The sequence below is a fragment of the Lissotriton helveticus genome, chromosome 3_1 (assembly GCF_964261635.1).
Source record: "Lissotriton helveticus chromosome 3_1, aLisHel1.1, whole genome shotgun sequence".
NCBI lineage: Eukaryota > Metazoa > Chordata > Amphibia > Caudata > Salamandridae > Lissotriton > Lissotriton helveticus.
The window spans coordinates 825,497,883-825,515,109 of NC_136061.1; positions in this window are offsets into that span (position 1 = coordinate 825,497,883).

Sequence of the window (17,227 nt, forward strand, 5' to 3'; positions counted from 1 at the left end):
TACATGCTGTGGTTAGTACAAGTGAAGAAACAAAGAAAATTTCACAAATGGAAAAAGTCATCACTCACATGACTGGGTCTTATAGCAATGCGTGTTATTCTGCAAATTAAAGAAAAAACGATGTTACAAGAACAGCCTCAACTGGTGGGGCAGTCCATAAGGCAGAGGTCATTCTGACAAAAAGACGGGTGATCTGAATGGTCCCTCAAAACTAACCTTGCTCGGGAATAGGCGCGCGTATACGTCCTTCTCTCCTCGTACTCCGCGATGGCACAATGAAATGCCGATCGCGTTCATCTGTTTAACCTGGATTCCGGTCATGTGACGAATCACATGACATGGCCATAGAAGAAAGACTGTTTTCCGAAGGTGGCGCACCGCCAACTATAATCTAAGTAACGCCCCTGTCATTGAGGGTAGTTTTGAAACTTAGTTATCATAATAAAAGATATGAAGAGCCGGTTGCGAAAAAAGGTAAAAAAATAAGCTGACGAAAATGCATAAATTAACATAAGGAAAAATAATAGATGTAAATGGAAAGTAATGTCGGGAATAGAACTTGTCGCTATTGGGATGTTAGATGAGCTGTTCTATGAGTAGAGCTATTGTAGAATGTGCAAGATGGAAAAGAATATTAGAAATGTAAGGTGTAAGTGTCAAATATATGTATGAACTCACATAGTATACACAAGGAACAGTCAGGGGAGCAATTAATTATAGGTAACATGCAAGTTCAATTCTTTCATTTAACCCCAGAGGTTTCTGGCAGGATAAATTTTGTATCCAATAGTTCTCTCTCTGCAACAGGTATTTAGAATTGTCTCTGCCTTCTATTTTCTGCACCGTTTCAAGGATGATGAATTTAATCTGGGAGATGTTATGATGTTCCTCAACAAAATGAGAGGATAATGCAGATTTCATGTTTTTCAAACGGATGTTTGACTTGTGTTCAGTTAAACGTACTTTAATCCGACGTTCCGTCTTCCCTACATACATTTTGCCGCAAGGACATCTGATCCCATAGATGACATTGCTTGATTCACAGGTGGCATTTACCTTTAGTTTGATAGGGTAACCTTTTGAAGGATGACAGAATATGTTGCCTCGGATTACATTGTTACAACTTCCACAGTTAAGGCAAGGTTTCGTACCAGAGAATTTCGTTGTAGGTGTTGAGGTTGTGGATATTTTATGTTGAAGAATTTCTCCAAGATTCTTTGATCTAGTGTAAGCAAAGATGGGAGGTTGAGTAAATGACTGTTTGAAATCAGGTTCAAGATTCAGTATGGACCAATGTTTTAAAATGGTTTGTTTGTATTTCCTACTGGATGTTGAGTATCTAGATACCACCACTGTACGTGTTTGTTCAGATTTTGTTTTAGTGGTTAGGAGTTTCTCTCTATCCAATGTATCAACCTTTTTCTTTGTTTCCTCTAGTAAAGGTTCAGGGTAACCTCTATCCAAAAATTTCTTTTTGACTTCACTTAACTTAACACCTAGTGCATTTTCATCTGAGGTGATTCTCTTGACTCTTGTCATTTGTGAAAACGGCAGATTGTTAATCAAGTTGGGTTGATGAAAACTCGAATATAACAACATGTTATTCCTATCCGTTGGTTTGGTGTAAACATCTGTTTTGAAGCCTTCTGGAGTTCTGGTAACTTTTACATCCAAGAAATTTACTGCCATTTCTGATGTGGTCCATGTCAGTTGGATTCGTGCATCCAAATTGTTAAATTTGGTGAGTTCTGTTATTAGTTTCTCCTCTGTGTTGGACCAAAGAATGAAAAGATCATCTATGTATCTAATCATTATTTTGAGATTGCTAGACCATTCTGTGTTCAAAAAGATATGTTGATTTTCATACCACTGCATGAATATGTTCGCATACGTGGGTGCCGCCGAATTGCCCATAGCCATGCCTGTTAGTTGTTGGTACCAGTCTTTATTAACCTTAAAGTAGCTGTGGTATAGAATAAAACACATCAGCTCCATGAGGAAAGTTTGAAATTGTTGATCAAGATCTGTGTTTAAAAGAGCAGATTCTATTGCCTCTAAGCCCATGTCATGGGGTATGCTGGTGTATAAACTGCAAACATCTGCAGTACACATGATTAGTTTTTCAGATGGATCCAACTTAATTTGTTGAAGTATTTGCAAAAATTGGGATGTATCTCTGACATAAGTTTGCATCGATTGTACTGTCGGCTGTAGATACCTGTCAATAAGTTGGCCAATCGGTTCATGTAGACTCCCTCTCGTCGATACTATAGGTCGCATCGGTGGGTCATAGGTATTCTTGTGTATTTTTGGTGTCATCCGCAATGTAGGACTCTTAGGATTGAGTGTAACCAAGAAGTTCTTTGTCCGATCTGAAATAGTGCCTTGTTTGTATGCGCCATCTATGATATGTTTTAAAGCATTAGAATACTCCTGTGTGGGATTGTAATCCAGCTTACAGTACGTGTTTGTATCACTAATGTGTTCTGTCACTTTGTTGTTATACATATCCATGTTCATTATGACGATCGCGCCGCCTTTATCAGCTTTTGTAAATATGATTTTATCATTTGAAGCCAATTTCTGCAAGGTATCGAGATCCTTTTGTGTGGTGTTTCTTCTTTTAGGTTTGTAGTGTTTAATCTTGCGGAGGTCTTGTTTCACCAAATTTTCAAATAAGTCTAGCGTCTTATGGCTAGTTGGAGCTTGGAAGGTACTATGAGGTCGTAGGCCTAACAGTTGATCTTTCTCAATGCTTGGTCGGTCCGGTATCGTGTTATCGAAAAAATGCCTGAGTCTAAGTTTCCGCATCAGTTTAAAAAAACTGACTTCAAGTTCCAGACTGTTCGTAGTGGTAGTAGGGACAAATGATGTTCCTTTTTGCAATAAGCTTAACTCATACGGGCTCAAAGTTTGATCACTGATGTTAATTACTAGATGTTCTGAGGTTAAGTCTTTTTGGATCTTTTCTCTTTCTCCTTCTCCTTGGATATGGCTGACGTGCTGCGTGTGGTCGGCGGGTCCCTTTCTTTGTCCTTTTCCTGTTCCTTTTCCTGACCCTCTCCTGGGTCTCCTTTTTGGGTTTGGCCCTGTTCTAAAAAAGGACTAGTTTCTGTGGTTTTGCTGGTAGTAGGTTGGTCAGTTGTTGTTTGCTCCTGTGGTACCGGGATTGATTGAGGTTTCCGTGGTCTTTGACTAGTGTCACTATCTGAGGAAGATGTCGCTGTGTTTGAATTGTAAGGACGATTTTTGCGTTTTTGTGCATATATCTCAGCCCATGTATATACTTCTCCTAGGCGGTAGTCCAATGTATCTCTTTTAAATTTACGGATTTTCCGTTCATTGATTTCTTTGGAGTGTCGATCTATTTGACTTTTGATGTCCTCAAGGGTGGTTTTTAGTTCGTCTGCCGTCAACATCTTTGATAATTCAGATTGTGTTTCCTCAATTTCCATGCTTAATTCTTCCAGAATAGAGGATAATTCTTGTATGATCAGGAGAATTAAGTCTAAAGAACATTTATTCAATATTTCGTACCAGCGCTCCTGGAATTTTTTGGAATGTTTGCAAAGTGATGGTTTAAGTGCAATTCTAAGCCCCCTAGGTATGCGTGAATTCCGGTGATATTTTATAAGAGTGCTAGCATGCAGTTGCTGATTAGTTTTCCTCTTTAGTAGATAGATTAGTTGTCTTATATTTTGCTCTTTTGACCGGCTCGTGGTTTCCTGTGTGAGTTCATCCCTGATTAGGGAGTAAATTTGATCAACATCCTTTGTTTCAAACGCAAAGGTGGAGGCTCTGGCCTCTGTGCTTTTAGAGATATCCTCGTAATTACTCATGTTTCAAATTATGATACTCTTTAATGCGTGCTATTAATCCTTGGGACACTGAAGTGGATACAATAACAGAATTGGATAAATGCACAGCAATTTGTTTTATCTCAAGGTTCAGCAGTTAGTCGTATTTATGGTGCACCGTAAGGTGGCGTCGAGGGTCCTGCGACGTCAAGCTACATAACACGAATGTGGCACTAGAAGATCTCTAGTGTCATCCCTTCACGGGCACACAAATATTTGTCTTCCCACACAAAGAAGACTTTCAATCCAATGTTTCAATTGTTCATAGAATTTATTTTATGTTTGTAGACAAATTTATCATCATCATTTCATATTGTTCATTCGATATCATTCATGCGTTTGTAGATCAGACATTGTCATAATAAAGCATCCAATGCATTTCGGGCATTATGTAGCATGCCCTTCATCAGGGAAATAGACACTGTAAAGTAAGGGATAATAAAATCATATCATCAAAAATAGTATGAGTCTTATTTACATCAATCATGACATTCACTGTGAAGAATCTACATCATGTGTGCATATAACTGTGTGTGAACTGTATATGAACTCCAAGGGTTCAGTGATTTACATGCTGTGGTTAGTACAAGTGAAGAAACAAAGAAAATTTCACAAATGGAAAAAGTCATCACTCACATGACTGGGTCTTATAGCAATGCGTGTTATTCTGCAAATTAAAGAAAAAACGATGTTACAAGAACAGCCTCAACTGGTGGGGCAGTCCATAAGGCAGAGGTCATTCTGACAAAAAGACGGGTGATCTGAATGGTCCCTCAAAACTAACCTTGCTCGGGAATAGGCGCGCGTATACGTCCTTCTCTCCTCGTACTCCGCGATGGCACAATGAAATGCCGATCGCGTTCATCTGTTTAACCTGGATTCCGGTCATGTGACGAATCACATGACATGGCCATAGAAGAAAGACTGTTTTCCGAAGGTGGCGCACCGCCAACTATAATCTAAGTAACGCCCCTGTCATTGAGGGTAGTTTTGAAACTTAGTTATCATAATAAAAGATATGAAGAGCCGGTTGCGAAAAAAGGTAAAAAAATAAGCTGACGAAAATGCATAAATTAACATAAGGAAAAATAATAGATGTAAATGGAAAGTAATGTCGGGAATAGAACTTGTCGCTATTGGGATGTTAGATGAGCTGTTCTATGAGTAGAGCTATTGTAGAATGTGCAAGATGGAAAAGAATATTAGAAATGTAAGGTGTAAGTGTCAAATATATGTATGAACTCACATAGTATACACAAGGAACAGTCAGGGGAGCAATTAATTATAGGTAACATGCAAGTTCAATTCTTTCATTTAACCCCAGAGGTTTCTGGCAGGATAAATTTTGTATCCAATAGTTCTCTCTCTGCAACAGGTATTTAGAATTGTCTCTGCCTTCTATTTTCTGCACCGTTTCAAGGATGATGAATTTAATCTGGGAGATGTTATGATGTTCCTCAACAAAATGAGAGGATAATGCAGATTTCATGTTTTTCAAACGGATGTTTGACTTGTGTTCAGTTAAACGTACTTTAATCCGACGTTCCGTCTTCCCTACATACATTTTGCCGCAAGGACATCTGATCCCATAGATGACATTGCTTGATTCACAGGTGGCATTTACCTTTAGTTTGATAGGGTAACCTTTTGAAGGATGACAGAATATGTTGCCTCGGATTACATTGTTACAACTTCCACAGTTAAGGCAAGGTTTCGTACCAGAGAATTTCGTTGTAGGTGTTGAGGTTGTGGATATTTTATGTTGAAGAATTTCTCCAAGATTCTTTGATCTAGTGTAAGCAAAGATGGGAGGTTGAGTAAATGACTGTTTGAAATCAGGTTCAAGATTCAGTATGGACCAATGTTTTAAAATGGTTTGTTTGTATTTCCTACTGGATGTTGAGTATCTAGATACCACCACTGTACGTGTTTGTTCAGATTTTACTTAGATTATAGTTGGCGGTGCGCCACCTTCGGAAAACAGTCTTTCTTCTATGGCCATGTCATGTGATTCGTCACATGACCGGAATCCAGGTTAAACAGATGAACGCGATCGGCATTTCATTGTGCCATCGCGGAGTACGAGGAGAGAAGGACGTATACGCGCGCCTATTCCCGAGCAAGGTTAGTTTTGAGGGACCATTCAGATCACCCGTCTTTTTGTCAGAATGACCTCTGCCTTATGGACTGCCCCACCAGTTGAGGCTGTTCTTGTAACATCGTTTTTTCTTTAATTTGCAGAATAACACGCATTGCTATAAGACCCAGTCATGTGAGTGATGACTTTTTCCATTTGTGAAATTTTCTTTGTTTCTTCACTTGTACTAACCACAGCATGTAAATCACTGAACCCTTGGAGTTCATATACAGTTCACACACAGTTATATGCACACATGATGTAGATTCTTCACAGTGAATGTCATGATTGATGTAAATAAGACTCATACTATTTTTGATGATATGATTTTATTATCCCTTACTTTACAGTGTCTATTTCCCTGATGAAGGGCATGCTACATAATGCCCGAAATGCATTGGATGCTTTATTATGACAATGTCTGATCTACAAACGCATGAATGATATCGAATGAACAATATGAAATGATGATGATAAATTTGTCTACAAACATAAAATAAATTCTATGAACAATTGAAACATTGGATTGAAAGTCTTCTTTGTGTGGGAAGACAAATATTTGTGTGCCCGTGAAGGGATGACACTAGAGATCTTCTAGTGCCACATTCGTGTTATGTAGCTTGACGTCGCAGGACCCTCGACGCCACCTTACGGTGCACCATAAATACGACTAACTGCTGAACCTTGAGATAAAACAAATTGCTGTGCATTTATCCAATTCTGTTATTGTATCCACTTCAGTGTCCCAAGGATTAATAGCACGCATTAAAGAGTATCATAATTTGAAACATGAGTAATTACGAGGATATCTCTAAAAGCACAGAGGCCAGAGCCTCCACCTTTGCGTTTGAAACAAAGGATGTTGATCAAATTTACTCCCTAATCAGGGATGAACTCACACAGGAAACCACGAGCCGGTCAAAAGAGCAAAATATAAGACAACTAATCTATCTACTAAAGAGGAAAACTAATCAGCAACTGCATGCTAGCACTCTTATAAAATATCACCGGAATTCACGCATACCTAGGGGGCTTAGAATTGCACTTAAACCATCACTTTGCAAACATTCCAAAAAATTCCAGGAGCGCTGGTACGAAATATTGAATAAATGTTCTTTAGACTTAATTCTCCTGATCATACAAGAATTATCCTCTATTCTGGAAGAATTAAGCATGGAAATTGAGGAAACACAATCTGAATTATCAAAGATGTTGACGGCAGACAAACTAAAAACCACCCTTGAGGACATCAAAAGTCAAATAGATCGACACTCCAAAGAAATCAATGAACGGAAAATCCGTAAATTTATAAGAGATACATTGGACTACCGCCTAGGAGAAGTATATACATGGGCTGAGATATATGCACAAAAACGCAAAAATCGTCCTTACAATTCAAACACAGCGACATCTTCCTCAGATAGTGACACTAGTCAAAGACCACGGAAACCTCAATCAATCCCGGTACCACAGGAGCAAACAACAACTGACCAACCTACTACCAGCAAAACCACAGAAACTAGTCCTTTTTTAGAACAGGGCCAAACCCAAAAAGGAGACCCAGGAGAGGGTCAGGAAAAGGAACAGGAAAAGGACAAAGAAAGGGACCCGCCGACCACACGCAGCACGTCAGCCATATCCAAGGAGAAGGAGAAAGAGAAAAGATCCAAAAAGACTTAACCTCAGAACATCTAGTAATTAACATCAGTGATCAAACTTTGAGCCCGTATGAGTTAAGCTTATTGCAAAAAGGAACATCATTTGTCCCTACTACCACTACGAACAGTCTGGAACTTGAAGTCAGTTTTTTTAAACTGATGCGGAAACTTAGACTCAGGCATTTTTTCGATAACACGATACCGGACCGACCAAGCATTGAGAAAGATCAACTGTTAGGCCTACGACCTCATAGTACCTTCCAAGCTCCAACTAGCCATAAGACGCTAGACTTATTTGAAAATTTGGTGAAACAAGACCTCCGCAAGATTAAACACTACAAACCTAAAAGAAGAAACACCACACAAAAGGATCTCGATACCTTGCAGAAATTGGCTTCAAATGATAAAATCATATTTACAAAAGCTGATAAAGGCGGCGCGATCGTCATAATGAACATGGATATGTATAACAACAAAGTGACAGAACACATTAGTGATACAAACACGTACTGTAAGCTGGATTACAATCCCACACAGGAGTATTCTAATGCTTTAAAACATATCATAGATGGCGCATACAAACAAGGCACTATTTCAGATCGGACAAAGAACTTCTTGGTTACACTCAATCCTAAGAGTCCTACATTGCGGATGACACCAAAAATACACAAGAATACCTATGACCCACCGATGCGACCTATAGTATCGACGAGAGGGAGTCTACATGAACCGATTGGCCAACTTATTGACAGGTATCTACAGCCGACAGTACAATCGATGCAAACTTATGTCAGAGATACATCCCAATTTTTGCAAATACTTCAACAAATTAAGTTGGATCCATCTGAAAAACTAATCATGTGTACTGCAGATGTTTGCAGTTTATACACCAGCATACCCCATGACATGGGCTTAGAGGCAATAGAATCTGCTCTTTTAAACACAGATCTTGATCAACAATTTCAAACTTTCCTCATGGAGCTGATGTGTTTTATTCTATACCACAGCTACTTTAAGGTTAATAAAGACTGGTACCAACAACTAACAGGCATGGCTATGGGCAATTCGGCGGCACCCACGTATGCGAACATATTCATGCAGTGGTATGAAAATCAACATATCTTTTTGAACACAGAATGGTCTAGCAATCTCAAAATAATGATTAGATACATAGATGATCTTTTCATTCTTTGGTCCAACACAGAGGAGAAACTAATAACAGAACTCACCAAATTTAACAATTTGGATGCACGAATCCAACTGACATGGACCACATCAGAAATGGCAGTAAATTTCTTGGATGTAAAAGTTACCAGAACTCCAGAAGGCTTCAAAACAGATGTTTACACCAAACCAACGGATAGGAATAACATGTTGTTATATTCGAGTTTTCATCAACCCAACTTGATTAACAATCTGCCGTTTTCACAAATGACAAGAGTCAAGAGAATCACCTCAGATGAAAATGCACTAGGTGTTAAGTTAAGTGAAGTCAAAAAGAAATTTTTGGATAGAGGTTACCCTGAACCTTTACTAGAGGAAACAAAGAAAAAGGTTGATACATTGGATAGAGAGAAACTCCTAACCACTAAAACAAAATCTGAACAAACACGTACAGTGGTGGTATCTAGATACTCAACATCCAGTAGGAAATACAAACAAACCATTTTAAAACATTGGTCCATACTGAATCTTGAACCTGATTTCAAACAGTCATTTACTCAACCTCCCATCTTTGCTTACACTAGATCAAAGAATCTTGGAGAAATTCTTCAACATAAAATATCCACAACCTCAACACCTACAACGAAATTCTCTGGTACGAAACCTTGCCTTAACTGTGGAAGTTGTAACAATGTAATCCGAGGCAACATATTCTGTCATCCTTCAAAAGGTTACCCTATCAAACTAAAGGTAAATGCCACCTGTGAATCAAGCAATGTCATCTATGGGATCAGATGTCCTTGCGGCAAAATGTATGTAGGGAAGACGGAACGTCGGATTAAAGTACGTTTAACTGAACACAAGTCAAACATCCGTTTGAAAAACATGAAATCTGCATTATCCTCTCATTTTGTTGAGGAACATCATAACATCTCCCAGATTAAATTCATCATCCTTGAAACGGTGCAGAAAATAGAAGGCAGAGACAATTCTAAATACCTGTTGCAGAGAGAGAACTATTGGATACAAAATTTATCCTGCCAGAAACCTCTGGGGTTAAATGAAAGAATTGAACTTGCATGTTACCTATAATTAATTGCTCCCCTGACTGTTCCTTGTGTATACTATGTGAGTTCATACATATATTTGACACTTACACCTTACATTTCTAATATTCTTTTCCATCTTGCACATTCTACAATAGCTCTACTCATAGAACAGCTCATCTAACATCCCAATAGCGACAAGTTCTATTCCCGACATTACTTTCCATTTACATCTATTATTTTTCCTTATGTTAATTTATGCATTTTCGTCAGCTTATTTTTTTACCTTTTTTCGCAACCGGCTCCTCATATCTTTTATTATGATAACTAAGTTTCAAAACTACCCTCAATGACAGGGGCGTTACTTAGATTATAGTTGGCGGTGCGCCACCTTCGGAAAACAGTCTTTCTTCTATGGCCATGTCATGTGATTCGTCACATGACCGGAATCCAGGTTAAACAGATGAACGCGATCGGCATTTCATTGTGCCATCGCGGAGTACGAGGAGAGAAGGACGTATACGCGCGCCTATTCCCGAGCAAGGTTAGTTTTGAGGGACCATTCAGATCACCCGTCTTTTTGTCAGAATGACCTCTGCCTTATGGACTGCCCCACCAGTTGAGGCTGTTCTTGTAACATCGTTTTTTCTTTAATTTGCAGAATAACACGCATTGCTATAAGACCCAGTCATGTGAGTGATGACTTTTTCCATTTGTGAAATTTTCTTTGTTTCTTCACTTGTACTAACCACAGCATGTAAATCACTGAACCCTTGGAGTTCATATACAGTTCACACACAGTTATATGCACACATGATGTAGATTCTTCACAGTGAATGTCATGATTGATGTAAATAAGACTCATACTATTTTTGATGATATGATTTTATTATCCCTTACTTTACAGTGTCTATTTCCCTGATGAAGGGCATGCTACATAATGCCCGAAATGCATTGGATGCTTTATTATGACAATGTCTGATCTACAAACGCATGAATGATATCGAATGAACAATATGAAATGATGATGATAAATTTGTCTACAAACATAAAATAAATTCTATGAACAATTGAAACATTGGATTGAAAGTCTTCTTTGTGTGGGAAGACAAATATTTGTGTGCCCGTGAAGGGATGACACTAGAGATCTTCTAGTGCCACATTCGTGTTATGTAGCTTGACGTCGCAGGACCCTCGACGCCACCTTACGGTGCACCATAAATACGACTAACTGCTGAACCTTGAGATAAAACAAATTGCTGTGCATTTATCCAATTCTGTTATTGTTAGTCTAACTAACAAGGACAGTGTCCTTGCACCTGCAACAGAATCCTGAGAACAGAACATCTTTGCACGCACATGAATTTCGCTGACTGCCTCCAAATGAGAGCTCTACCAGGGAAAATGCATTTCAGGCCTACACAAATCAGCTAACATAACAAATACGACTAGGCCTTTTCTTAGAACGAAAGAGCAACTACTCAATCCGGGCCTTTACATCAATAAAACACACATTTATAACGTTGCGTCTCCAAGCATTACATTTCATCACGTTCAAGGCATGATTAATCATTTCTATATGTGCAGACTTTATGGTGCATGTCTAAATCTTATACATCACATTACACATGATCTACTTGTTAAACATTCATAATGAACATCGAAAATTACATGATTCTAAATGCCGTTGTACATTTCGTGAATGGCAGGGCCTATTCTAACACTTCATTTACCCTTGATTATTACAACACAATTTGCTAACTAAAATTAACACACATAAGAATATATGCGGGTACGGACTATCCGTGAATATGATGTACCCCTACAAATTCAGAATCTCTCTGCGCTCTATCAGTTCCCGCCTCTGATGACTAGTGTCATCAACATAATCACAACTCCCTGGAGAAAGAAGTGACCTAAACAGAACTTGTCGCCAGTCTTCCCTGTCCGAACTTCTCTAGATTCTTGATATTCTCGTAATGACTGTCCGGCTGTATAGCCATTCTTATCTCTTGCTCCCTAAGGAATATTTTGATTTGGTTCACCTTGTACGACTGATAAGCTCTGACAAATCCCCACAAGCAAACCACACAGATCATGATTATAATGATAGGCTTCAGAATATAACCAAGAATACCTTTTCCCAGGCTCACAAACCAACTTCCCACTCTCCCAAATTTTACTTTACTAACCTTCTCCCAGACACCCTTTTCAGTCAGATCCTGGATCTCATGATGAATTTCAGTGATATTACTTATATACCTCTCCGGATCTTTACTATTATATGGTATATAAGTACAGCACTCTTGTACATTCAGCATTTTACAGACTCCGCCCTCTTTTGCCAACGAGACATCTAAAGCAAGACTGATCTGCATCACAATTGTCCTTATCGATAACATCTCTCCATCGACAAGTATCAGTGATTTCGCTGTATTCGTTGACAACTTGTCTACTACCATGGTCAGCTTTCTAATCTTCACATCATTCAAAATCACTCCAAATCCTGGTATTACTGCACAGAAAATATCTCCTATCACTCTTCCTACACTTGCATCTCTCCTCCCTCTAGAATGCATTCCACCTTCCAGGAGTTCCAGCTCCTCCACATGGTAGATTTCTGGGAAAACGGCCGCCAGATAACAGGTACCATATCAATTGGCAGGCAGCCTCACATAAGCATTTTTCCCACACACAAAATACAATGTCGGCATCACTTGTACCGGACCCTGCAAAAGGTTCTTTGCTGACTCTTCCATAGTGAAAACATGATCACTCTGTCCCACATAGAACTTATCATAATAGGTCTGGACACGTTTCACACACAGCTCCCCCTTTTGCACCATATCTAATGCTACATGGCCATAACTCCCCTTAGCCCTGTGAGTCATCTCCTCCTCTGTACAATCTAATGGACTTTCTCCAGTGTTACTTGTTTGCGTTACTTGTCAATATCTATCTTCTACTTGATCTAAAAACGTCTTCTCTATTTCGGTTAATGAACAAGTTAGGTTATGTGTATGTGCATAAGCGGTATCTAACGTGGTAGTCGGTATGAAATACTTCCCAACACTATCATCCTGCTTGTAATAGTCATACTTGTTCAAGACCCAGTATACTGGAACCTCTGAAAGCACCGCATCATAGTTGGAAAAGAAGTACTCATAATAACCCCTCCCATAAAATATGCTAAGCAACAAACTACATGAAATTCCATAAGTCAACGAAAGATGATGATATCTAATGCCCTCATCCACTGATGCAGCCAACTGCATACACACATAACTGTCTCTCACATCCATTATCTCAACATATTCATAGAGCAGCTTGGCATATGCATTAAGCTTGAAATCACCTCTAGACAAATCTACATGCAAAGTGCGACTGTTCTGATCTAGCATAGCCTTTTCAGCTCCTATGATATCCTCTTTCTTGCTAGAAGTACTGGTTGTAGGTGTTCCCTTCACCTCTACAACTTCTACCTCATGTGGAATAGCAACTGACACTATAATAACTATATCTATTGAAACTATCACCCCTACTATGAGTGAACCTATCATACATTTGGACCTACAGTTCGAATTTCCAGCCTCCATTTTAGCCGTTGAGTCAGTCTGCAGCAGACAACTCTTTCCTGCAAGCGAGATCTTTCCTTGCTGACCGTACTCAAGCAGTAAGGCTCGGAACTTTCACCGCCCCCAAGCTCACCTCCACTGGTGGGGTTCCACAGGGCTCCTCTCTTTCCCCGCTACTGTTTAATCTATATCTCAGGCCCCTGATCCATTCCCTAAAAAACAGAAAGATCACCATTTTTAACTACGCGGACGATCTTCAGCTTATATTCCCACTAGGCTCCCCTGATTCCGCGGCTGAGTTTCAGGCAACCATGCTTCACATCCAGAGCTGGATGGACATAAACCACCTAAAACTAAACCCTGGCAAGACGGAATTAGTGCTGCCTGGGAAAAGTGAGATTAGCTGTGGCCCGCACTACTGGCTGGCGGAACTGGGGCCTCCTCCCACTCCATTCCCCTCGGTGAAAAGCCTAGGGGTTAGCCTCAATGCCGATCTCTCGCTCAGAGGACAGGTGGGAGTGGTGGTCTCCTCCAGCTTCTACCAACTAAGGAAAATCAAGAAAATCGCCCACCTGCTGACTCGCGGCTCGATTTCTCGAACTCAATCTACCTCGGTCTGCCAGCTGGTCTACTAAAATGACAACAAATTATGCAGAACTAGGCAGCAAGACTTATCCACAAACAGCCTAAATGGCTGTCAGCCAGACCTGGGCTGTTGAAACTCCACTGGCTACCGATGGCCCAACTGGCAGCCTTTAAGACTGGATGCTTAGCCTTCAAGGCCTTGCACGGTAACAGCCCCAGATTTATCAATAGCATGATCATAAAGTACGCATCCCCGCGTAGTCTCCGGTCAGCCCACCTCTACCTGTAAACCGTTCCCTCCTTCATACGGAAAAGGCAAGGAGGATGCCGCTTCTCCCACCTAGCCCCCAGACTCTGGAATTCTCTTCCCCTGCTACTCAGGAGCTGTGACAACCTCCTGGGCTTCGGAAAGCTCTGAAAACATGGCTGTTTGAGCAAGCCTATGCATAGTAACTCCGCTGCGACACTCATCATGTTCAGCGCCATGAAACCTATGGGTGACCGTGTGCTTTATGTTGTATAGCTTTATTTCGAAATATTTCATTTCATAAAAGCATTGCAATAAAACAAATACAGGATAAAAACAGTTATACAATTTAAGATCAGGAGAAAAAATCATTTAAAAAGTACAATATACAACAATGCTAAAAAACGTCCATCTTGGGACAATCATGGGGACACAGACTTAGTCGACCTTAGGGGATGGAATGGGACACAACAATAGGTAAATGAGCCGATGGATTATAAATTGGAGCCATTTACTGGAGGATCATCATCCTTGCGGATCTTATCCTCCAGGCCCAGCCCAAGTATTTCGCCAAACCACAGGCGAACAAGGGTTGGGGGTCTGATCTTAACAGATATAGTGCCTCCGCATATGACCGTGTACCCAGCCTCAGACAAAGCGGTTTCAACCATCTACGGCGAGGACTAGTATATGCGGGACATACAAACATTAGATGGAAAATGGATTCGACACTGTTTGTACAGAAAGGGCAAGTTGATACAGTTTGCCAGGGGGGTTTCCAATTTGCTGTCCATGATCCCAGGGGCAGAACACCGACCCTGAATTTAAAATACAGCGCCCTATCTGTTGGGTTAGAAATCACATCCAAATAACGCTCTCTATAGGGGCGGCCTTTGATCGACAAAAACTCCACCGCAGATCTACATAGATTGGTTTGTTTAGATCTCTCATTATCCACCCACGCCCAGAATAATTTCTTTAGTAATTGTTTGGGTGGCGAAGATCTGCTTTATACGTTGTTATTAACATAACATAACATAGCATAACGAACGCCTAGAGTCATTCTCCACCACAGGTTGCTGCTTAATCAGTTCAAACTCCACTCCTGAAGTGCTGTAAATTCCTTTTTACAGTACTTTAGTTCTTTATTTGCAGTCCAAAAGACATCCTTAGCCCTCTTTCTTTTTCTACAGAGAGTCCCTAAGTTTATGTTATGTTATGTTATGTTATTCAAGGTTTATTAAGCGCACGGGCACCCAGAGGTTTCATGGCGCTAATGGAGAGAAAGATGGAAAACAGTAATCTTATTCCCTTAGATTCCTGAGACGTGAGCTGGGAGTTTGTTTCGGCGTATTTTGCACATTTTCTGTCACTTTAAATGTTATCTCTTTTTTTAATTTCGCCGTGTTAAGGCATTTTATTGTTCACTTGCCTGCTGCTTATCTGCGCAAAGTGGGGAAGGGCACTGGTGTTGACTGGAAGCGGCTTGGTGGGGGGCTAAGGCAGCGATACGCTCCGGGACTGCAGGAGCGAGACCACCATCTTGGGGTTAGCGTAGGTCAGCTGTATAGTTGTTACACCCCTGACACAACAAATAGAGGCACTGGCGCGACCGCGCTAACCTAAGACTCCTGAGGCGTGAGCCGTGAGTTAGTTTCAGTGTATTTTGCACATTTTCTGTCACTGTAAATTTTATCTTTTTTTTATTTCGCTATGTTAAGGCATTTTATTGTTCACTATGAGAAACCACACACCACCACTAGAATGTACCTCAACCCATTGCAGTTGGGCATTTCGATAAAAAACCAACTGTATCCTATTGAAAGGCCCTCCTGACCTCCCAATGTGACTCAACGCAGCCACAGTTTTCTTTCCAGCATTCATCTGTTGACACGTAACACACATCTGACAACCTGCTTCAGCAACCGCATGGAATCGTGGATTAAACCACATCTGTCAAAACACTTGCACCATCGCATCTCTTCCAAGATGCACAGCTCCATGAATTTGCCTTGCCATCGGGCTCAATAGGTCATCTGGTAACACTGCTTGACCATCACTTGAAACCCAAATGTCAATTACCCCCTTCTCACATGATGACTTGATCCATAGATCCTTTTGCTGCTCTGAAGCATCTTCCTGCAAACTCTTGAGTTCCTCCCAAGTGTCTGCCGGGTCTAACATCATGTTTAGCTTGGTTCTCTCTTGACTCAATCCAGTGTAATCTCCAGTAAATATACACCCTTGTTCAGAACAAAAATGTGCAATTTCATCGCCGTAATTATTGCCAAGAGAAGCAAAATCTGTCCTCCTCTCATATGCAGTGCATTTTACAACTGCTATTTCTCTGGGACGCTGCAACGCTTCCAACAATTGTCTCACATATTCTCCATTCCTGATGGAAGATCCAGATGATGTCAGGAAACCCATCTGTGGCCATAGCTGTCCGAAATCATGAACCACACTGCACCCATACTGGCTGTCGGTGTAGATGGTGATTCGGATCTGATCAGCTGCCAAACCTGTGCGAGTCAAGGCAATGATTTTGGCCACTTGTGCGGAGTATACTCCTTCTAAACAAGCAGCTTCAACCACTCAAGTAATGGTACATACAGCAAACGCTGCTCTCAAATGACCCTCATTGTCTCTTTTAAACAGGAACCATCGACAAAGAAGATGTCATCAGGGTCGAACAGAGATTCATCAACAATGTCAACTCTCGGTTTGGTCCTAAGTTCAATCACATCAAGACAGTTATGGTCTTCACAATCTTTATCATCTACATTTGGCAGGATTTAAGACAGAGCCCCTTTTCAGATTCACATTCTCCGATGGAAGTATAACTTGCTCATAGCGTGTGAGTCACTTGTTTGTCAGGTGCTGTGTCTTTGTCCTCGTCATCAAGAGCTCAACAGAATGCGGAACATGTACAATCAAAGGGTGGCCCATGACTATGCT